This window comes from Ailuropoda melanoleuca, chromosome 5 (assembly GCF_002007445.2).
Source record: "Ailuropoda melanoleuca isolate Jingjing chromosome 5, ASM200744v2, whole genome shotgun sequence".
In the NCBI taxonomy this organism is placed as follows: domain Eukaryota; kingdom Metazoa; phylum Chordata; class Mammalia; order Carnivora; family Ursidae; genus Ailuropoda; species Ailuropoda melanoleuca.
Window position 1 is genome coordinate 122,769,263 of NC_048222.1, and position 25,114 is coordinate 122,794,376.

Consider the following 25,114-nt stretch of genomic DNA (forward strand, 5'->3'; position numbering starts at 1 on the left):
AGACATTCCACCTTTCCTATATTTCTCTGCACGGAGATCCGGTTTCCCCTCACTCTGCCCTGCAATCTTTGTTGGATAGTGTGCTTCGTCCTCCGCTTCCTGCAGCATTTGTGACTATATGGAATTGCATTTGTTAGCTCCCAAAGCACTCTCCCTACAACCACTTCCACATCTGGCTCACTGGCATGAAAGAATGTTCCCTGAGAAGATCCACGTTGTCTTGAACTTCATGGCAATCTGCTCTTCTGTTTGCTGCTGGCAAACGTGAAGTGTTCTTGCTACACACTGTCTCCTCTTCACAAAAGCAAACAACTGGTCAAAAAGAAAACCCTTTGCTTGGCATTTTCTCAATTCTTCTAAGGCCGACAGAGGTCTGGATGAGTGTCACTAGGTATGGGCGTTGGGGCTGTGGCTGACACTGAGCCATGGAGATCTCTGACAAGATTGTTCCTGGCCACTGTTTGTTGTGAGAAGGGACTGCAGTCGTTGGAAGGGTGGCAGCTCTCAGCAGCGGCTGAGGGTGCTCACGCCACCATCATTCATCTCTACTCTCCTCATAGTACCACTCAAACTGGAACAATATTAATATTTGATATGGATCCCGGGTGTTTTTTATCTTTCATACAGTATAATTGAAGGCATCCCTTAAAAATCATTGTTACTTTTATTAATAATCTAAGTAAAAAACAGTGAGCTTGTTCTGTGAAAACAGCTCCAAAATTTCAAACCAATTCTAATTTCCCTACTCCCCCAGATACATCCTGCCAAGTCCATTCTATCTATATATTCACTCTGGAGGTCCCTGTTGATTCAGAACTAGCTGCAGCCATGACCCTCATGCTTTGACGAAGAATTGAGATAACCTTTCACTTTGTATGGTGTGAGCAAGGTGTCAGGGGTGTGATGCGTGGAGGGAAGATGTGACTTTACCTGCACTTGAAGCCAAGGTAACAAGTAGAAAAGCCATCGGGATGCCTTTCTCAGGTGTGACCATGCCAGCTCTCTGAATTCCCATCAAGAGAGGTGCAGATCAATCTCCAGGGCCCCCAGGTACCTTTCATATAAAAGAATAGAGTTTTTTTCCTAAAATATAACAGTTGATGTATTAAAAGCTCAGTAAGTTTAGTCACTTTTTATCTTTCCCTTTAAATCTGAATGATTGTACTGAGCTTTTAAGGTCTGTGCCAGCTAACTAGGGCATTTTAGTAATCTATTTTTAATATGTACCAACTTCTGTTCTTTTTAGTTCTGCCTTAAGACATACTTTTATCTTTACTGGTATGCAGAGATCATCAAAAAATATAAGTTCTCTATTACATGACAACTCATAATGAGTCTTAATGAAGCTTGGGAACAGCTGTTTAAAAACTCCCGTTGAATAGCTTCCTAAGCAGCATTCACTTACGATAGCCTTTCTGCTGCAGCATTGCCTGAATCTCAGAACTCACCACACACGAGAAGGGTGAGAATAAAATCTTCCTCTAGTTTCATTAGGTATTTTATTTTAATCAGAATGCTAATACACTATTATGAATTAGTGCGTTATGAATTATCATCTCAATGCCTTTCACCCTGTTAATTATATTCCCTCATGGAGCAGAAAAGAAAGTAAATGTTACTATGCAAATTTTTAAAGAATTCATGTCCTCGGTGAAAATGAGGGTGGGAGAGAGAACACAGAACAAACTTACTTTTTAATTATATCGGAAACATGTTGCAACTGCAAAATGTTGAAAATTAAGCTAAGCCCAGATGATTTCAAATAAGATCCACAGTCTGAAATTTAAAAAATTTTAACTTCACTGTGTAGGTTAATATGTGTGAAGAACAACTAAAACAAACTTCCAGTATACCTAATCTCATTCTTTTTTTCATTTACACTTTCAAATGAACTCATCTAGTTATCCTTATTTTTCTCCCTCCATGTCAAGAACCTGAGAAGAAAAATTAATGGTTGGGATAATTTCACTATCTTACTTACTCCCATGGTCCTCATAACGTCAAAGAGCCAGGTTTTCTGGATATGTGTGTTGGGTTTTTTTCTTTTTTCTTTTTCTTTTTTTTTGCTTCTCACTTTAACTGATTCATTTTGTCAGTTACATCTCTAGTTGAAACCATTTTCTCTTGCCTTTGGTAGAGTAGAATGTAATGATCTGCCTGATGCTAAGGATAGGAATAAACTGGCATCTAGCACTGTGCCACACACACACACACACACACACACACACATTGCTGATTTACTGAATAAGTTTCTTTATCTCTGATCTTTAGAATATTCAAGTACTTGACATATTTCTTAAACGATCCTTCTGGTTGCTCAAGTCAGATGTGGAGCTTAATTAACCAAACACGCAGGGCTCTCAGGAATTGGCCATGGTGTGCAATCACAATGACTCTGTGTGCTTGTTAGACATTTATGAGACAGTGTGGTGAGAATTCACTGTTCATTCACAGACAGACAACTTGCACTTGTATTTCTATCACCTTTAATATTTTACCTCACTACCTTTATTCCTAAAAGTTTTCTGGCAACATATTGCAAAATAAGAATACAGGATTTTTATTAAAACAAAATAGGTGCTTCATTTTCCAATATGGGACTAACACAGATGTTTTCCTCTTCTCCTTGGAGCAATCAGATAAATACAACTACAAGAACAAGAAATAGAAACCCAATGTCTACCTTTGATGGAACTAAACAACACATGTAAGTCAAATGACAATATATGATTAAATTCTGCAGAATTTAGGGAAAAAATCAAAAGGAAATTTAGGGACAATTCATGAGAATATAACCATGGTTGCAGGTCTCAAAGAAAGGCATCAGAGCACTATCCTCCAAAGCAAGTGACATACTTGTGAGCAAAATCAACAATCCTTCATACGTATAAATGAAAATGGTATATGTGTTGATAGCAGAATACTTCCCTGACCAATTTTGGCATTCTCTCTAGAAGCAGGAAATAGAGGGCTAAATGACAAACCTCCCCCCCTCCAACACACATACACACACTCAGGGCCACACTTGAAGAAAGGAGACTGTTTCTGAGGCAAGCTAAAGAAGACAGATTTGTGGTGAGGACTTCTTTGCAGTACTATCTCAACTTTCTGAAATAAATAAAAGCTAACAAATTCATTAACACATTATTTTGTTTCATTAAAAAGGACTGTTGTTAGCATGAAACAGGGATTGCCAAACTTTTTCTCTAAAGCACCAGATAATATTTTATGCTTTGTGGGCCACATATAGTCTCTGTGACATCCTCCTGCCCCTCCTCCCCCTCCTTCTTCATCCAATCCATTAAAAATGTAAAATACTTTCTTAGTTCACAAGCTATTCAAAAAGAATATGGGCCATATTAGATCTACAGCTGGTTTGTGGACCCTGGACTAGAACATGAATCTGAGATCTCTCTCACTACCCCCACCCTCCAAAAATCATGTAAATAATTGATCTAGAAGGAATTAATGTTACTTAAAGATGAGCAATAAGAGGACCTATAATAGCATTTGCATAAGATCGCACTACCAAAAATTAAAAAATAAAGGTAGAAAACAGCAGAAAAATTATACTCGAAAGAATAATTTTGCATGGATCAGATAAAAATGTTGGATTCTATTTTTTTAAAAATTAAATAAAGTAGTCACTTAAATAAAACAGAATCACAGCAGAGATACAAAAACCAATTCTAATATAAGCTGTATAAGAGAAGACATTTTGTCTTCTTTCCTACTTCTCTGTCACTAACCCTGAGAATAGTGCCTGGCATCTGTTAAGTTCTCCACATATATTTTTGATTGACAACTAAAGAGAAAAAATATAAGTTTGCACAATTTAGAAAGGAGGTTGAACAAAAACTATGCTTATCACAGAAATGAAGTCCACTTTGAAAACAGCAGGAAGGATGTTACCTGTAAAAACACAGTAAAAGACACAGAAGAGGCAAAGGATTAAGAAAATAATAAAAAGGAAAACGAAAAATGATACATGTGGAGAAAAAGCAAGAGATATACAACACTTGAAGAGTTAGAGTCCCTAAATAAATTATTTTAAATGATAAAATGAACAATTACACAAAAATAAAATTCAGATAATTTTCCTGAAAGAAAAGGAGAAATTTACAGGCCCAAAGAGTGCACCCTGTCAAAGTAAAAATAAACAAACAAGCGAATAAATAAATAATGTAGAATGATCCTAAGACTCAGATTTATTTGACATCAAAATAAAGGAATAATTGTTTGGGCATTCAAAATAAAAGATCAAGTCAGTTAGGGTCAGAAAAAAGTAAGGCTGATCCTTTCTTTGTGACATCACTCAATGCCAAAATTCAGCGCACCAATTAAGTCCTTGAGGAGATAGGCAGAGTGTGATCCAATAATTTAATCACCATTCACACTGTTATTCAGATATAAAAGTAATGGGTAAATGAAACGAATGTACAATACCTCAGAGAGTAGTGCTCAAGCTGACTTCTTGAAGAAACTTTTAGAGCACCAACATCAGCCCACTAGAGTCTGAGTGAAAAAACAATGGCAAAAGGACTAATGGTGAGCACCAAATCTGTTTAAATATAAGACTAAGACTAGAACAAATGAGGGATTATTATTACGGAAGAGAATTAAGTATTACAAATTCAGTTTTAGGTAATGTTATAAATGACAAAAGCTGGAAGAAGAGAAAAGAAGGTAGAAGCTAGTGTAAATATACTGACTATACAGCTAGAGATACAAAAGCCATGAGACACAGGTACAAAAATGTTCAGTGCTGCATTATTTGTAATGCAGAATATTGGCAGCAACATAAATAAGCATCGCTGAGAACTGACTGAAGGCATATCTGTAAAAGAGAATACTGTACTCATTAAAAGAATGTGATGGCTTTATATGGTGATAAACAATTTCAGAGACATATGTTAAGTTAAACAAAAGCAAGTTGCAGACTAGCATGTAGAGAATGCTACCACAGGTAGATAATAGATGATGATAGATAGATAGATAGATGATAGATAGATGATAGATAGATAGATAGATGATAGATAGATGATAGATGATAGATAGATGATAGATAGATAGATAGATGATAGATAGATAGATAGATGATAGATAGATAGATAGATGATAGATAGATAGAGAGATGATGATAGATAGATAGATAGATAGATAGATAGATAGATAGATAGATGATAGATAGATAGATGATAGATAGATAGAGATAGATAGATAGATAGATGATAGATAGATGATAGATAGATGATAGATAGATAGATGATAGATGATAGATAGATAGATAGATGATAGATGATAGATAGATGATAGATAGATAGATGATAGATAGATAGATAGATAGATAGATAGATAGATAGATAGATAGATGATAGATAGATAGATTCTCTAGAAAATTACACATGTAAATCATGTCAATGACATATTAGTCTATAACAGAAACTGCCCTAGTGGGGGAAATATGGGCAATTAGATTATAGGCATGAGAGAAAGTTATGTTTTTTAGTGTACACATTTAGATGGCTTTTGAAATTTGCATTAAATATGCATGGATTATCTAGTAAAAAATACATTAAGGAATCAAATAATGTACATGTTTTGTCCTGCCTCAGATTGGGTGGGCTAGAAGGTGACAAAGGTAACCCGGAAGTCCTTACTGAACACAATGAGGTTCAAGGAGTCCTGTTTGGGTAAAATTGCATACTGGGGTGGAGGGGAATATGCAAGTGTCCACGTCAGGACAACTTGAAAAAGGTCAAGTAAGTTCATCAGACAAACATAAAGCAAAAACAAAATCCAAAGGGACGTAGTCAGAGGGTTTCATGTAGGGTTTAGTGGATAAACTGGCCAATTAAACACTTTATTTCATTCTATATACAGAGCCCAGGTGAGGAATTGAGCAGCTTGAGGATAACCATGGAAAACCAAAGGGGTGCGGGGGCATCCCCTGATACTAAAATGAGAACTTTTTCTATTCTTACCTATTTTCTCCTGGAAAATAACAATGGAAACCCACGCTGGTCAGGCAACCACAACTAGTCAAAGACGAATTCATTCCAATTTATTTGCTGTTTCCTTATATCAAACCTAAAGACATTTCTCTGCTCTAAGAGTTATCTGTGTGCTTCTGGATCCCAGAAAGGCTATCTCCCCTTTCCTGTTTTGATTGCTGCCATACAGTAAATGGTTTTTGCTTTAAGGGCTTCTGTGTCAAATATTTAATTTGATTGGCTCCATAAAGGTTAGAAGAAAACAATAAATGGGATTCAGTACTAAATGCTATAAGTTATCTCAGTAACTCAGACCTAACTGGCCATCTATTAGAATTGCTGTAGTCATTTGGGCCCACTCCATCCCTAAAGAGCTATTTGATTCAGGATTTTATGAAGATATGGTAGTGATTGAAATCCTGTTATGAAATGAAAACTATGTAGAGTTCACTTTACACTTAGCCACTTAACTTTAGTATAATTACATACAACTAAATATAATGAATATGGAGTTATAAAATAAATATCCTATCTCCATTCATACAGACCTAATGAAACTATGTAGCTCAGCTAGGGAATAGTCTTTCCTTTGGTTTGGTCTTGATTCTTCCACTTATACTTTTTAATTTTTATTTTGTTTCTCAATATCTTTTTGTCCTGTCTTTACCTATACTAGTATGTCATTTCACTAGTATACCACTGACCTTATTACTTTAAAAATTCCTTTTTTCCGAAGATAATTGCTCATATTCCACTTTAGATTTTGAGTTTTTATCACTGTATTTCTAAGGAGGCTTTGGTTTCCTTCTTTCTGCTCTCAAAAAATGACTGCTTCTAGTTCCTTGTGACCAGTAAGTGACCTTATAGCTTTGCAAGCCTAGGATGCACATTCCACATTTCCTGCCTACTTTCCACAGGGAAATGCATGTTACTTGTTTTGCCCTGGATGTGAAGAAGGGAAATGTTATATTATGAGTCCAGAACAGAGCTGCCAAATCAAAGTCTGAACTAAAACATATTCCCCACAGGGATGAATCACTGACTCCGAGAAACTTGCTGTACAAAAGTACGAAATGTCCTGACTGAGTAGTCAACATAAATTATAATCTACAAACAGATACTATGACTATTCCTATTTAGCTATGTATTATTTTTTGCTATTAAAAAACTTTTATTAAATATCCATTTTAGTGTCTTAGTTGTCCATTTTACTCTATATAAATCGGTACATCACTAGCCAAGAATTTAATTAATGTCTATGCTACGTAGTATTTCATCTCAAAGAACACACTCAATAACATATTACATAAATACCAGATATATATACATATATTTACACGTGTGTGTGTGTATTGGAAGCCAAACTAGAAAACTCATTTTAATTTTTGGTATCGATAACTCTATACCATTATGATTTTTATTTAGGAAGGGTAAAATGGAAATTCAGGATGGAGATGAAAAACTCCACTCCACATTTAAGCATGGTTACTAAGTTCCCTCAATGCAACCTTCACTTTAAAAAAGGCATCATAGAAATTACTCTCCCCATCTTCAATCTTTTAGCTGCAGGGAATAGTGGTGGTTTCAAAAAAGAAAAAAAGAGCAAACATGTTCAAGCCTGGTTACAAATTAAAATGTCTTCATGTCTTCTCATACTTAAAAAGAGCAAATTACTTCTGGGATGAAAGCACTGAATAATTCCAGAATAGCATGTTCAATCTTTGTGGTGACTTTTTAATACAAATCATACATTTTAAAATGTTACCTTAAATTTCTATACTTTCTTTTATTCATCCTTGCTTGTTTTGTTACAATAGTTTCTCTTAGTGTAAATTATTGGCATGATCAGCGTTCTTTACCAATTGAATGTTCAAAAGTATGGCAAGGGAATATGTATGTGTGTGTGTGAAAGAAATTTTAAGTATTAATGTACAAAAAATATAAGATATCTTTAAAATCAAAACTCTACTGAAATGTAAATCCACATTGGATTCCAAGAAAATTGTTTGAATATCTTCAAAAAGGATTAGAAACACAAGTTACAGTTTTTCAGGCTCTACAAGGAAAATGCAGATTGTGTTATTTCCATCATAAACCTGTAGTTTTTGATAGCATCATTCACATTGATATCTTTCCATGAGCAGTGTCTCGCACATAATAGTCACTTAATATATTTGGTAACTAGGACAAAACCTAAAATCTCTGATTCTAGGAGCAATCATTAAGGCCAATTGAGAAGAGTCTTTGCCTTCCTTTTTCTAATTCTAGTGACAATGACAACAAATACACTGACTCCCAAGAGAAGGGAAGGAAAAAAAAGAAGGAAAATTCTGAAGCCTATAGAAAACTAAATCAGAAGGCAAGTCCTGTAAGAAAATATTAATAGTCAGAATCATAAGGATTAAAACTTTAAAAGTTCACAAATGGATAAATAGACTAGTAATAGCCATTACCAGTGATTTCAATGATTTGAGAAAATTATAAGGTTACTGTGTGTATTAAAGGAAAACTAGAAATTATTAATGAAGCAATATGAAAACAATCTCTATTACAAAGGAAGTGTTCATTGGTTAAGACAAAAAAAAAAGAGTCAACTATGTGAACATTGCTAATAAAATCCAGAATCAAAACTTTGTTGAGTTCTGCAGTTTCATCATAGGCACAGAAAAAAAATGACATCACATCTATGTGAAACCAATTTTGTTCCCATAACTGCTTGCAAAGGAGGCATGAGCTAATGGGAGGTACAATGAATAGACATTGCTGCTTACAAATTAAAATTTTTATAATTTTTAGGAATGTTTCTAATTGTAGATACCATCATATCGCTGTCCAAAGAGAAAAATAAGAATGAATAATAAATTAATCTTTCTAACATGGCTTGGTCCTTGGGACAGTGGAGATTATTAGAAGACATTTGAAATTTTTTTCCTGCCTTCAGATTCTACTGAGGAAAAATCTAAGAACCAGAACACTAGGTTTCCATTAAGTCATTGAACCTTGAACCTCACCTCTTTACACTTCATCTTTGCTAAAATGAACATGTTACACCAAATAATTCTCCAAATACACTGGTATTATACAACTTTCACTACGTAAATTCAAAGATGTGGAAATTACAGTAATCATCCAAGTGATCTGATTAGTGTAGTCTGCCTGTCTAGGTGACCTGGGTGAACATAACTCTTTTTACCTAAATAGAATTTTTAAATGTCTGTGTTAGCCATGTAATTCTTAAAATTATCCTTTCAACTAATGCTGGATACGCAGCATCAGACACAGAGCTGTTCACCACTTCAAGAGATTAAACTTCTGCCCTGCCTGCAATGGTTATAGAAATATTCTTTTTTATAAATGTCTGGATTATATGTCTTGTGGTATCTATAGTCTTATCTTTATACCCTACTCCAGTTTGTTTACTGTTGCCATTGAAGCCAATGTCGAAGTAAATATCTTCTATGTGAATCATACTATGTCCAACACATGCATGATTCTCTCTAAAATAGAAGTTTCATCTGTAAAAAAAATGCCCAAGGGAAAAACAAGCACCTGTCTTTGGTGAGTTCATTGCTAATTTTATGTTTACTACAGTGACAGAGAATCCATATGTCTGTGAAAGTGAAAATAAGTAACTTAAAAAATAAAGAAACATATATAATTCCTAGTTTTAAAATGGAGTCTCATTCATTCAATTAATTTTTTATTTGATATGTGATTTACAAGTGGTAGACTCCTGAAGTAATTTCAGTTTATCTGGAATAATTAAATGATATACCCACATAGGTTCTTTATTCCTCAGCACAAGAACATGTCAAAATGAAGGTAGGCAGTTACTGGAGCAACTGTGTCAGGCCAAGTAACAGGAGTGTATTCTTGTTCAAGATGCAGAGATGAGAGTAGAGAATGTGTTTGAACAAAATGGTCCAGACCCATATTCTTCAATGCCCAATAGAAATATAATGCAAGCCACACACACAATTTTAAATTATCTAGTAGAAAAAGCAGATGAAATTATTTCTAATAGTATTATAAACCAATATATCCAACATTTTATCATTTCAAAATGTAATCCATATTTTATTTTATTTTTTTTTAAAGATTTTATTTATTTATTTGACAGAGAGAGAGACAGCCAGCGAGAGAGGGAACACAAGCAGGGGGAGTGGGAGAGGAAGAAGCAGGCTCATAGCGGAGGAGCCTGATGTGGGGCTCGATCCCATAATGTCGGGATCACGCCCTGAGCCGAAGGCAGACGCTTAACCGCTGTGCCACCCAGGCGCCACTGTAATCCATATTTTAAAACTTGAGATAGTTTACACTTTTGTATTAAGTTTTTGGATTTCCATGTATATTTTATACACAGAGCATATTTCCATTTGGATTACCTGTAAGGTGCTCAAAAGCCTCAAGTGGCTAGCTGTGATTATAATGGCCAGCAGAGGCCTAGATACCAAAATCAATCTACCACCAAATGAAGATATACTTTCAGAGATTTCTGTGTGTATAAGATAAATACATAGTCTACTTTGTAAAGATAGTTGTATTGTTTTGTTATATCTTCCTGGAGTAATAAGATTACATTGTTTCCCAACAGGAGGTGGGAAACACCTCTTACACTGTCTTACTTTTGATACACAAAAGTAGTTTTATGGCTCAACAGTATTATTTCACTCTACAGCAGATAGTAAATTTCCAGCCATCAACTCAGATGTAAAAAAAAAAAAGTATTTTTATATTCTATAATTCATGTCTCTGTTCATATAATCTCACAATTCCTGAGTCATTTGTTTCAATGAGTATTTACTGGGCACCTGCTATGTGCTAGATTTTGTTATAAGTAATAGGAACGGTTAAAAATTCCCACTCTCCAGGTGCCTGGGTGGCTAAGTCGACTGAGCTTCTGACTCTTGGTTTCAGCTCAGGTCATGATCTCAGGGTCATGAGATCAAGCCCTGCATGGGGCTCCATGCTCAGCATGGAGTCTGCTTAAGATTTTCTCCCTCACCCTTTCCCTTTGCCCCTCCCCCTATGTGTGTGTGCTGTCTCTCTAAAAAATAAGTAAATCTTAAAAAAAAATTCCCACTCTCTTGGAGCACATATTCCAGTGGAAAGGACACAGATCATATGAAATAAATATGTGTAATATATAGTATGCTGTATGACAGAAAGTTAATTCTTTCTCTCTAGGATGTCATCAGAAGGCTTATGTACATCCAGGCACTTTCTGACAGTGCCTAGGACAGTGCCTGGAATATAGTAGGCACTAAATAAATGCTTTTTGAATGAATAAATAACAATAGGGGGAGGCAGCTCATCCCCTATCATTGCCTATCTTCAGAGCATCCACTGAAACATAAACATCTCATCTGGATGTCTTCTGTTGTCATCCCTCTCTCCCACGTGGACATCCACTGAAACACATGCATCTCTGTCTACTCCCTGGCCATAAGGTCCATGTTACCATCCACCACTAAAACCCTATGACAGCTAGGCATCCACTTTAGGTCTACTGCCTCTCACTCCGTTCCACCTTCCCAGGAGCACATGTACAGTTAGGTGTCCATTCATGACTATTGAAGGTCACAGGATATGATGGGGCACTTGAGTTGTCTTGTGACAACTCTACCCCCTTGTTCACATATGATGGCCCTAGGTTTCTACGTGGAAACTGGAATACAGATTCATTATTATTTGTGTATCCATAGATGTAGTTGGGGTCATATCTTTCTCCCTTCTCATGAGTTTACCATAAAGGGAGGGAGTACCAGGGCACAGATATTCTTAGAAACCTCAACCATATGTAATTTCTTGATTCCCCATCTCACCTAGTGAAGATTTGTATCTCATCTTCCACAGGGGATGATACGGGGAATTATTGATAAGTGAATTACCGAATGAAATATTTCAAACTTCTTTAAATGATGCATAAACTTCCTATACAACCACTTACATTTAGCTTGGAGAATCTTATGCTTTAGAAAATCATACTGTTTCTCTTTCTTATTAGTGCTTATTTGCAATGATTGAATTTGTTAATATACTGAGGATAAATAAGACAATAAAATCAACAAAACAGAAAACCATGTTAGCTTATACTGATTTTTCACAAGGTGGCAATGCTTTCTGCTCCAAGTAACAGTGAATGAAAAAGAAAAACACTGCTCAATTGAATATAGTGACCTGCATTAAAGAAATACACAAGCATCCATACATTTCATCTTCTTTCTTAATCTATTTCCCCTATGCATTGGCCTATGAAGGCATATTATGCTGTACTCTTGAGTTTATGCACTTTTCCAATTAAAAATATTAAATAAAGCAATCCAAATATGATAAATAAATATGGGAAATCCTTAGGTATTGAGGAGAAATTAAATTAATAAAACCTTTTGATGGGGCGCCTGGGTGGCACAGCGGTTAAGCGTCTGCCTTCGGCTCAGGGCGTGATCCCCACGTTATGGGATCGAGCCCCACATCAGGCTCCTCTGCTGAGAGCCTGCTTCTTCCTCTCCCACTCCCCCTGCTTGTGTTCCCTCTCTCGCTGGCTGTCTCTATCTCTGTCGAATAAATAAATAAAATATTAAAAAAAAAAAAAAAACCTTTTGAAAGAAATGAGAGAGCATATGACAGCCCCAAAGGAACAGGCCTAAGGGAATCCATGGTGTGCACAATAAAACAAGAGTGATCATAACTGAAATGAGAGATGGATACATCACAGTTATCATTTTTTCTAAAGGGGACTGAAGTGTGCTTGCAAAAGATTGAGAGTATAGACCATAATCCACAGAAAGGGACGACCCAGCATCTAGTCTCATTTGCAGGCACAAGCAACAGTCATCTGTATCAACTGTAGTGATACAGTTTCTGGCTGTACCTTGCCTTCATAATTATGTCCTTTCTTCCATTTCTTTAGGACACCTCAAATACCACATTTCACCACATTCATTCATACTAAGCAATGTGTTTTTTTTTTAATGAATTGCAATACTTAGCTGTATTTACTGTAATATTATTGTATTTATTTGGAATCTAAGTAAGATGTGGTTTGGATTTTATGTTTTTTAAGCTGAAAGTGAGCAAAATGTGGTAGGATTTTATGTTTTTTCAAGTCTATTTCTTATAAAACTAAATAGGATTTGCGTTCTACCCCAATGCTATGTTTATAGCATGAAATTCTATAATATAGTTAAATAATACACATACTACATTATGGGGAAAATGACTCTATATTTAAAATTCCAATATATTTTTAATGATTTCCATTTTTTCAGCACTATTCCCTTTAGTTCTGTCCTGTTGGATTATTAAGTCATTTGTCAGTCTAAGGTAATACTGCACAGTAAAGCTGTGTTGTTTAAATAACAATTACCTCAGAAAATTCAGTTTGTATCAATAGGACACACGGAATATAGGCCTCAAAATGCTGGCTGTAGAGGGTTCCATGGATGGCTCAGTCAGCTGAGTGTCCCACCCTCGGTTTTGGCTCAGATCATGATCTCAGGGTCATGAGATCCAGCCCCTAGATGGGCTCTGCCCTCAGCACTCAGAGCCGGGTCTGGCTGTACCTTTCCCTCCCCCTCTGCCCCTCCCCCTCTGACTCTCCCCACCTCTGTCCCTCTCTCTCTCTCTCTCATAAATAAATAAATAAAAGCTTTTTTTTAATGCTGGGTGTAGAACTTTGAGAATCTATTCTTACTAATCTTTGTCCCTTTATCTTTGTATCTACTCTGAAATGAGTCCTTAAGTTCTTGATGATGAAGGGCCACATAAACACTTTCCTAACGTCTTGAGGTTGTTGAGACAATGAAAATTGGACTTAATCATGCAATACCTGTGATATGGAGAGGGGATGTAAAATAGGCAAGAAGCATGTGGAGGGAAAAGCAATAGTCATGGAGTGAGAAGAAGAATAAGAAAAAAAGTATCTGCAACAGTAAGAAAAGAGATTGTCAGTGCTATCTAGCCAGAATTGTTATTTACTTAAAGTATTAGCAAACTGGGAGAAATGGGAAACAATGGTGACCCCCATCATCTAAGTAATCTATAAGCTAGTGTGGGAATATCATGTTAGAGTTTACAAAGTTCATTTGGCCACCCATCATCTGCTATAATCCTTCCTTAATTAGGTAATAGTCATCATCCCCAATTCAGTGATGAGGATACTTGGCGAAGTTCACACAGATCACATGTCAAACAGGACTAACCCACATCCATGGACTCCAACCCATGTGCCTTCCCATGCTATACTGTCAGATGGATATCAGTTGACTGACTAGGAATCCTCTTCCATTATGAGTCACAAAGGAGACTCCAGGAAAGCAAACAATATCTGAAGGCTAAGAACTTAAGTGGTAACTGACTTGGCTTGTTGCTCATTTTTTTCTAGAATATTTTAAGTAATATAAACTACTTTTTCTGCTGAGGAACTCTGCTATTCCCTTCATTCCAAACAAAGTAAGAATTCTTTCAACTAAGAGACACAAAATCAGAACTTAAAAAAAAAAAAAACCTTCAAACTATAATGTAAGAACTCCATCAGTGAAAAAAAAAGGATATATTACTAAAATCTTAACTGCCCTTTCTACTTAAAGAAAGATATACAAATATGTATGTTAATTCAGTTTTTGCAGTTAATTCAGCTTTTTAGTTTTCATCCAGATACTTGGTATTGGCAAAGCCTACATATAACAAAACAGTTGATTCAGCCAACTCAGTAGCAAAAATAAGAAGTCACATCGGTCATGAATTACGCACATGAAATAACTAATGAGAATTTTTCTAATCAACCAATTGTCAAGGAGCCTTGAAAATACAGCCTAATCAGCACATAGCAAAGTTCCTATATCATAGATGCACTTGCCTATTTCAAAAAATTCTATAGCAATTGTAGGAAAGAGAAGTCTATTTTTGAACTCTAGCATGTATTGGAAAAAAATCCAGAATGATTAAGTCTTCTGGCATGTATTTTAGCTATTACAGCTGTTTGCAATATATGTGCTACATCTATATTTGAAATCTCTGCTGTTGCCATTCACCATCTGCCCAAAGATGGGTGAAATGCCTATGTTTTTTGTTCATTGCTTATGAAACTGCACATAGCAATTTGCCAAACCTGTATTATTTTTCCCAGTCTTTTTCAAGCATCTGATCAATATCCTAGAAACGTTAAAGTAAAAACCACAGTCTTGTAAAGCCATAAGTGTAACTTGCCTTTTAAATTATGAGACGGGTAGAACAGTTCTTACAATAATCTTACCTATCTAATTATTATTAACTGTTTAATAATATTCTGATTATCCAGAAAACTGACTTCCAGATCCTGAACCTCTGGAAGAAAGTGGGGAAAGGCTCTAGAGACACTAAGTGTATCAAGTCCTAGAGTGACAAAAGTCCTGTGATCATTGCTACTTTTCTCCTAAGACAAAATTCTCACATTGTTGGGTCCCTGATATCTAGACTTCAGTGGACATAGGAAATTAAGACAGAAAGGGAATGGTATTATCCTAGAGGAAAACATAATGATACAAGGGAATATGGCTAACCCATGATATTTCAGCAAATGAGGAGACTGAAAAGTTGAAAAAGGCATTATGGATTTTGCTGAGTATTATAACCCCATATAATAGTAAATGTTCATAACAATGTCCCCAAAACATTTATAAAGCTGTTATATTCAAGACCTCTATTTAAAAATGAAAAAACAAATTGTTTTAATGTAAACTTTATTTCCATCAATATTGTTAAAATTTATAAACTCGGGGGAATTTAAAGGTCAAGCTCCAGTTACCAGTAAAATTTATTCATTTATGTAAGCAGTGTGCTTTAAGAGTATAATATCAAAAGTCACTCTTGTATTAATTACATAAAATAATCAATTATATCATTAATGTCTATAATTCAAAGCCATGTAGACTGAATAATTAAGTCCAAAATTCTAATCTCAAGGATTCTGCCTAAAATAAAAACTCCCCTACCCATGATATAAAACAAAGTCCCAATTCACAAAAGATGGTTCATATGTACTTTACACAAACCATACCTTTTTAAAAATTATTTATATATTTATTTGTGAGAGAGAGAGAGAGAGAGAACAGCAAAGAGAGGCAGAGAGAAAGGGAGCCTGCTGAGCAGGGAGCCTGATGCTGGACTCAATCCCAGGAACCTGAGATCATGACCTGAGCCGAAGGCAGACACTTAACCTACTGAGCCACCCAGGCACCCACAAATCATACCTTTATGAGGCAACTGACAACTGAATTTTAAAAATTAGAATTTTTAAAAAATATTTTACTTATTTATTTGACAGAGGTAGAGACAGCCAGCGAGAGAGGGAACACAAGCAGGGGGAATGGGAGAGGAAGAAGCAGGCTCATAGCGGAGGAGTCTGATGTGGGGCTCGATCCCATAACGCTGGGATCACGCCCTGAGCCGAAGGCAGACGCTTAACCGCTGTGCCACCCAGGTGCCCCTAAAAATTAGCATTTTGACTGCTTAGCTTCTTATGTCTCTGTACAATTGTTTCTGACTAAATGTGGCAATGGCATAATTGCTCTACAACATCTTAAGTTGAGTCTGTCTTCAGGATTACTTTCTGATCACTCTTGAGAAGCACTGGCAGATTGTTCAGTAAACGATTTTTCTATTTACTCTGTAATTATCATCCCCTTATTTAGATATCCCCATCCTCAGGTAACATAACCATAAACATTTTCTAGGCCTGCATTTGAAAAGAAATGCTAAGACTTGGAACTAAAGACTCAGTATGTTTCAATTTAATTTTATAAATAGACAAGCCCTTTCCTAAAAGAGCATTATAAGCAGATAGTCATAACTTCCATCTCGCCTAGAGTCAGAGATATAATCACACCTTCCAGTAGAAGACAATCAACAGTGCAGACACAGTTTTCTTCCTTGCCAATTTCTTAATGGTAGAAGGGCTTACTTGGCAATCCATTTATGGCAACTCTATCTATCTGATAGAATATGTTAAAGCTTGTCCTCCTTTTCAAAAAAATTCAAGGACTTGTTCTTTCAAAGGTCAAGACATATTTTCCCTATTAAATATGCATTTATTTATAACCACATGATCTTTATGAACCTTTGTTCTGAAATTCTTCAAGATTCGACCAATAAATAAGAGGAAGTTAAAATACTGCTATATATATATATATATATATATATATATATATATATATTAAGTGTACATCAAGTCAAATTAATAAAGAGTTTAGTTTTCTCATACATATTCTAGTTGGGTCTTGCTAGATAACAAATTTAAAAGATTTTAGTCTGTCCTCTACAATAACTCAATGTTTATTATAGGCCTCTAAGTCACTTAGCATATGATGTGGGGATGCTTGGCACAGTGACCACTTCACTGAAATGGTGACATAAATCTTCACTAGACCAAATTGAAACAAACTGTGATACACATGTAAACAGATCAATGGTAATACAGCATAATAACTGGTTAAATAGAAGTCAAATAGATTGTTATGGGGAAATAGAGGACGTAGCAACTAGAGCTGAATGGGGAGGTAAGAAGATTTCACCAAAGAAGTTGCATTTGAACACACACATGAAACATTTATTTGAACCCTGTAGGAATTTTTTTAACTTTGTAAAACATGACTTCCAACTGACTGTGTGGGGATTTCTTTTACTTTCCTCCCTTCAGTTTCTTGATCATCTTTATGAACTGCTTTTGAATTTGTAGCTTTACTTAATATGGCTAGAATCATAATTAACATTTTAGCCAAGACATTGTGCAGTAAGAGTCTAAGAAACAAGATGAGGGTAAGAAAAGCCTCTACAGCTCTAAGTGTTGTTACAAGCTCATGCACCTTTAGTTTTACAACGCCTACTCACTTTTTATGCTCAGTGCCGTCTACAGATTAGAAGCAAATCTCATTGCTAACGGCACAGAATTCATCAAGGCACTGCCATTGCTTGGATTAAAATCCAAACTCCTGGACAGAGCTTGAAGAGCCAAGGATGAAATGGCACTTGCCTCCCCTGCAACCTTTTTGTTTATGTCTCCCAGCTTACAAAACTCCAGAAATAACAACTTTCTTTCTGTTTCTCTTTCCCTCTGCCTCTCACATTTTTCTTTTCAGAAATATCCTAGAGCAGGGTTAAGAGCCCTAGAGCCAACTTGCCTGGTTGAAAACTTCATTTTACCACTCCCTACACGTGGAACCCCTAAACACTCATAGAAACATTCCAGGGTCACAGTTTGCCCCTCGTACGATGGAATCTCCTATGATTGCTGTGAGGGTAAAACGAGATAATACATGTAAAGTACTTAAAATATTACCTGTCCACATAAGGAAGCATTTTATTGAGGTTAGCTGTCATGATTGTTTTATTTTAGAAGACAATCAAAAATATTTATTGAGTAAATGAATCTAATTACTAGTTAAAAAATGGACTGGCATCCTAAAAGGGTACGGGTTTTGGAGGCTGAAAAACCTAGATTTGAATACTAGCTTGCATTCCCCCCCATCTCTCTCATACACGTGCGCACACACATACACACACAAGAGTGTGTGCACACATATACACACCCAGGAAACCTAAAGCATAGACATCTGAAGCCATTTAGGATAGAGTTAGGTGTCCTTCATTCACTCTTAAGACCCCAAACATGTCAAAGAAAAAAAAGAGGTGGTCTGGGTGACCCAAAGTTGCATTACATTCTGTATCTTCAGTGTAAGAAGGCATTGGAATGAGTCACACATTTTGGAACTCCATAAAAATGAGTTTTAAATGAATATATTTCAGAACATAAAGCAGTAAGCTAGGTCACCTTATTGACACGGAGCACTTCTGTCACCTCCTGTGCTGTGCAGCCTTCCATGAATTGTCCGACCTTCTCTGTGCTTCTGCCGCACGGTCATGACAGCAATTCCCATGTTTTATACACGCACAATGCCTTCCTCCTCTCTTCAGATCCACCCTCCATCCCCTCCAATCTAGCTTCTAGCCAAACCTGTCCACCAACTCTGGTATCGGTAAGCTCATCAGTCTCTACAAATTGCTGAATCCAATGGATTCACATATCCCATCCTTACCCCACAGGACCTCCCAGAGGGATTTCTAAGTTTTGAAACCCTCCAACCTCCTGACTTCTTTCTTCTCACAGTACTCCCTAGGAAACCACCCTGACTTTTTTCTCTTCTCTCCAGCTCTCTGTTCCTAACATATAAATACTGCCCTCCTCAGAATTTGGCTTTGGCTCTATTCTTTCCTCTTTCTTCTCTCTGTACTATTCCCTGAGGTGATCTCATTAATTCTCATGAAGTAAAGGACCATAAATATGTTGATTATTTCCAAATGTGTATCTTTAGGCCAACCAACAAGCCTGTTGGCTGTATCAGAAATATGGCAAACCTACCATGTCCAAAACCAGATTCTTGATTCCTTCTCCCAGAAATGGGTTCCTCCTCTAGGCTCCTCTTCTATACAAATGGTATAAGCATCCTTTTGTTGCTTATTCCAGAAATCTAGAAGTTATTCTTGTTTCTTTAGCAATCCCTACATTTCCCCACCTTATGTAACACTCAACAACACTCACATATTCTGCCTCTAAAATATTTCTTAAACCATTCATTCCCTCTGTCTTCATTTCCACAATCATTCTGGCTCAAGACAAAATCATGTCTCACTAGAATTACTGTGATAACCTTGTTTTTTAATATTTTTAAGCAGTTTTACCAAGTATAACTGATACACAAAAATATTGGACAAATTTANCCAAAATTTTGGACAAATTTAATGTTTATAATTTGATCTATCTGTTCCTATCTTTGAAACCTTCCTATCCATCCTCCATGNACAAAAATATTGGACAAATTTAATGTTTATAATTTGATCTATCTGTTCCTATCTTTGAAACCTTCCTATCCATCCTCCATGCAATAGTCACCAGACAGGTGATCTTAATGTGTGTTTTAAGTTCACCTGGAATTTTCTTACTGATACCTTCTCCACACTAATGAAGTAAATATGACATTACGCTTTTTTCTAGTTATTTTCATTTTTCTTCTTGAGATACCTACATTATTTCTAAATATTTATCATACATTCACAGTTTTCCTTGGAGGTCATTAAAATACTGATTAAATTAGCAGTGATATTTCAAATTAAGCTTCCCAAAAGAAACTTTGATTTAAATTTAATAGGACAGCTATTATTTTACTATCCAAAAACAGAATCCAATCATGGTTGCTAAGATAAAATAATGCATTCTGTTTATTTGTATTGGATGAATTAACATAAAGGAAATATAATGACATATTTGCTTTCCCCTAGTAAGTTCTAAATAACTTTTTAATGTTTAAGTGAAAGGCACATTTAGAAATAAATATTCTCATAATATGAATTCTTACTGAGAGATACTCTTTTCCTTTCTGCTTTGAACAACTCATGTTTTGGCTCATATGAAATCAATATATGTAAAAAAATTAGGTTAACTAATAGTAGCCTTTGTGATGCATTATATTGTTAAACGATAAAGCTAGTTATTTTCGTTTCTGACAGGCCGTGACTCTATTTATATGACACTTAGGAAAGATAAGGATGATTCAGGCTCAGCAGCACATTGTTACGAGTGTGCATGGAAGTCTATAAGACTCCTTTCAAACATACATACACCTAAATACAAAGCATGTGGATAAATCAAGGGGGAAAACAAATCATTCAAGTTATTTGACACTTAATAGGAATAAAATTGTAACTTTATTCTCTATTTTATTGCTTGATACAAGAATTGTGTTTAGTAGACATTGTGAAATGGCAATAGTGACCTGAGGCAATATCAAGAAAATTATTTTACTTCTGAACACTCTAAAAATGTAGCCTGATCAATGGTTGCTATATATAAACACCATCTCTATCATGTATTTACAAAGTAACACAAAAATCACCTAAACAATTTCAAACGAATGGCACGTGCATATTCTTCACCTGACTTTCTGTGTAAATCACTCACATTTATGGAATTTGTCAAATATTTGTTCAGTTTTCCCATTCTCTGTACACATGGTAACAAGTACAGAAAGTTACCATAATAATGGTTGTTCAGAAGTCACTTATTTGTCTCTGTTTCTTAAGCAACATGGCGTGACCTGGTGCATTGTGGAAGTAAAGTAAGGGTTAATCAAAATGGTGGCAACTTCCAGAAATTCGAATGCAGCTTTGAGGGAAAAAAAGCTGAAATTTTACTTACTAATAGGTCAGCAGGAAATCAAAAGTGGAATGAGTTGTTGGTGACCATATAATTTATCATTCAAACCAAGACACTTCTGAAAATGAAAGAGGACTTTGGCAATTATGTCATGACAACAGAAATAAAGTGAGACTGTCCCACACAAAACAAGATGTAAGGTCACCCTAGGGTAGCTTTACCCTAAGGAGATAGAAAGTCAAGATCAAGATAAGAATGTTATAGGACAAATGAGTATTTCTGAACTGCTATCAGGTAACAGAGACCTAAATAATGGTCTCTAGTGGCAAATGTGATAGGAGATGCCATTCTATAGTAAGGTTGCCAGAAAATATATAGAACTCCAGTTAAATCTGAATTTCCAATAATCAGCAAATAATTTCTTATAAGTACGTCTCAAGCAATATTGTACGTCTCAAGCAATATTTGGGATATATTTTACACTTAAAAATTCTCATTTACCTGAAATTCAAATTTAATTGTGAGTCTTGAATTTTTATTTGCTAAATTTGACAGCCCTACTGGAGGCCCAAGGTCTGTGTTCCTAGAAAAATTTTGTGCTTACAGAGATCACCCAGCAGGGCTCCTGTAGCTTTAAACTCAAGATTCCTTGCAAGAACTACATTTTTTCCTAAAACTGGTTTAATCACTTGGCAAAATAGGAGGGGTCCTCTGAAGAGCTTAGCACAAGTCTCAGAGTCTAGAAGCTGCTGGTCAAAAGGTAGGTATATAATAAATGCCTGAGGAGTGACTGAAGGATCCTTCCTGAGCCAGTATCAGGATTGCAGAGGGGAAAACATAATTCATAAGTGCACTGAATGCATAGGAGAAAACCTCAAGAGAAGAAGCCCAAGGCAAGACCCAATAGAAACTAGGGTTAAGTTCTGATGGGCTAAATGGGTAAGGATTGAGTCACGCCAAGTTCATTCAAGCAATAAGAGCCCAGAAAGCAGGTCCTAAGATGAAAACGGACACAAAGCTCAAGGTCAGAGGGCAGGACTCTGTGAAACAGAGACAAAAAGGTTCAGAATCCAAGAAAAAAAATAGAAGCAAGTTAGGAATGACCAGGGAGGGAAAGATGATGTCCTCTATTAGGATTAGAATATCTATAACTTGCTCATATCCATCACTGAGTGCAAGAAGCATCAATCTTTCTGAATTGTCTTTATTTATCTTCCATTCAATATACTGTGGTTAGAATTTTTTATAAAAGGAATGGCCAACTTTAATAGTAACAATAATGTCAATAATAATAATAGTTGTAATAGCAAACTGGTATTAAGCTCTTACTATGTGCCAGAAATAAACTAAGCTTTTCTCTTGGATTAGTTTATTTAATTATCACAATCTTATGATGTAAAGTAATATTATTATCTTAACTTCACCTTACTGTACATTATTTTAAGGCATTCTAGGTAGGCTCTTCTAGGACCAGGACAAAGATGAAAACTGCAAAAAGTGAACAACATCTGTAAGAACCACTACGCACTGCTCAGATCTCTGACATAGAGACTACCTGGAGGTCCACTAGCTAGGTTGGAATTTTTTCTTAGTTCCATTGCTTCCCTGTAATAAAACTCTGGGCAAATTCCTTTATCCCTCTAAGTCTTCATTTCATTCTCTTCAAAAAGGGGGCAATAATGTTACAGTGTTGTAAAAGTAAAATGAGATAGTATGTATAAAAGGTTTAACATTATACCTGGCACACGGTAAGTATGTAATAACTAACAAATGCCATAGTTTAGGAAAGACTTGGTATTAAAAGAGATGGGAAAGAAACAAAATTTCTTGTTATTAGTTTTTACATTGATTGTTTTTCTCCATCGTTTTCTATCTCAATATTAAATGTGATCTAATTTATGTGTACCCAGAGATTTCCTCCTTTGCACCTGCAATCTATACCCTCTTAGACATAATGTGATAACCTGGAGCCCCCAAAAAGGACACTAGGTAAAAAGTAAGGGAATCTGAATAAAGTATGGACTTTAATCATTACTAGTATATCAATATTGCTTCATTAATTGTGACAATGCACCATACTGATCTAAGATCTTAATAGTAAGGGAAATTGGATGTGTGGTATATAGGACCTCTCTGTACAATCTTCACAACTTTTCTATAAATTTGAAACTATTCTAAAATCAAAAGTTCTTTTAAAAGAAAAGGCATTATTCATGAATCTTAGTCATAAAATGTCTCATTTGCTTAAACTTTACAAACAGTTGTCCTATATGTCAGTATTAAAACTAATGATGAACTCTTTATACACTTTTGGAATGCATTTGTCATGCCACACCTACACATATACTGGCTTATAACCATTCTGAAAGAATTCTTCCATAGCCTTGTTACCCATCCTTTGAAGCTTTCAGGAAATGAACCCTTTATTATTAACTGCTTGGCTTGGCTCTGGTCATAAATTATTTTATGGGAGAAACAAAGTCTGCATTTGAAACTTAGAAGAAATCATTCTCTCTCTAGAGTAACTCCTAGATATTTTTGCTACTTCCATAAGGTCAATGAGGTAATGAATAGAATATTAAATTCTTCCTTCTTTTAGACTGAAGTTGATGACTTTATCACTGAAGCTCTGACCATTTATAACTCTATCATGATCATCAGGACTACATATATCATACCACTATAGCTCTGTAGTGGTGGTCTAGTGTTTTGTGATAAATTTTCATTCATTCATTAGACAAATATTTCTTTAGAGCCTATGCTAATAATCTCTGTGCTGGGCTGGGGAGACAAAAAAGAGATCACCATTTTCACAGAGCTCACCTACCCTTGAGAACACATACATACATAACTAGATTATTAGGTGTGAATTCAGTAGATGTTAAAAACTGCTTTCAAAGAATGCCTTCTTTCAAACATGTTCTATCTGCATGTCCCGTTTGGCAAACTGGTGACCAGAAATTCTTAATTCAAATTTACATCTGTGAAGCCAAGAATATAACCTTACCAAAGGGAGGTGTGATCTTTGCCTCATTTGAGAAGTGATCTCTAAGAAGAGGATCTTTGTTTACCTGGGGGCCTTGATCACCAGAACATCTAACAATGTGATTTATGATGGGGACTTTGGGCCACAAAATACCCATTCTACCTCCAGAAGGGATAGAGACTAAAGGTCATCCATGTGGGCAGTAATCCATGGTCCATTCTGAACCAGGCTCAGGTGACCCTCCAAAGTTGGTGTCCCATACTGATGTCACATAAGAAATACCATCCATGACTTCATAGGGAGAGGGCAATAAAGGCTCCACTTTTGGTACTTTTCCTCTTCTCTTGGCTGATGCTAATCTGTATTCCTTAGCTTTGAAAAACTATAACTGTGACTATATCATCTTTCAGTGATATTTCTGTGAGTCCCTCCAACAAATTATTGAACCTGAGGGTGATTTGAAGAAACACTCAAATTTGCAAATGGTACCAAAAGCAAGGGTAGTCTTGTGTGAACTGTGTCCCTTAACTTCACAGTTGGGTAACGCATGGCATCCAATTTGAAACAATTGTCCTCCTATTCTACAACTGGGACAGACTTGACCTTGGCAAAGGGACCTACCATGGGGGTGGAAGGTATTTTCCTCCCCCCTCTCTTCGTGGTGTTTCTGGCTCATTCAGTTTGTGAGAGTAAAAAGGGGGAAAGAAACAAATGTCTTATGTGACACTGTTGCGATTTACTCATGTGTGACAGGCATCCTGTGTTGTAGACATTCTGTGTTGTACAAGTGTAGATTGAGGGACCACAAGAGAATCTGTGCCCTGACAATATGTTACATCATCTCTTACCATTTAAATCCCCTTATCCCATCAGTTCACTCGCTTGAGAAGGGTACCTTCAAGACATCTCTCAAACCTGGCTCTTCACAGTGCATATGGGGCCATAGGA